This window comes from Arachis duranensis, chromosome 9 (assembly GCF_000817695.3).
Source record: "Arachis duranensis cultivar V14167 chromosome 9, aradu.V14167.gnm2.J7QH, whole genome shotgun sequence".
Classification (NCBI taxonomy): Eukaryota; Viridiplantae; Streptophyta; class Magnoliopsida; order Fabales; family Fabaceae; genus Arachis; species Arachis duranensis.
Window position 1 is genome coordinate 57,000,756 of NC_029780.3, and position 314 is coordinate 57,001,069.

Sequence of the window (314 nt, forward strand, 5' to 3'; positions counted from 1 at the left end):
TTGAGTAAGCTTAGAGTGGAAGTCCAAACCTTCAGACAGAAGGAAGGAGAATCCCTCTATGAAGCTTGGGAAAGATACAAAGAATTAATCAGAAAGTGTCCCTTTGACATGCTTTCTGAATGGAGCATCATAGGTATTTTCTATGATGGTCTCTCTGAACTGTCCAAGATGTCATTGGATAGCTCTGCTGGAGGATCTCTTCATCTGAAGAAGACGCTTGCAGAAGCTCAAAAACTCATTGAAATGGTTGCAAATAACCAATTCATGTACACTTCTGAAAGGAATCCTGTGAACAATGGGACAAATCAGAAGAA

The 314-nt window shown here is 40.1% G+C and overlaps 1 non-coding gene across 1 annotated transcript; it reads right to left on the bottom strand.

Annotated features, from left to right (window-relative positions):
- Positions 1-6: 6 nt before the first annotated feature.
- LOC127741968 (small nucleolar RNA R71) lies at positions 7-114 on the bottom strand. Its single transcript, XR_008003155.1, has one exon. It is a non-coding gene; the product is annotated as a small nucleolar RNA R71 (small nucleolar RNA).
- Positions 115-314: the final 200 nt, after the last annotated feature.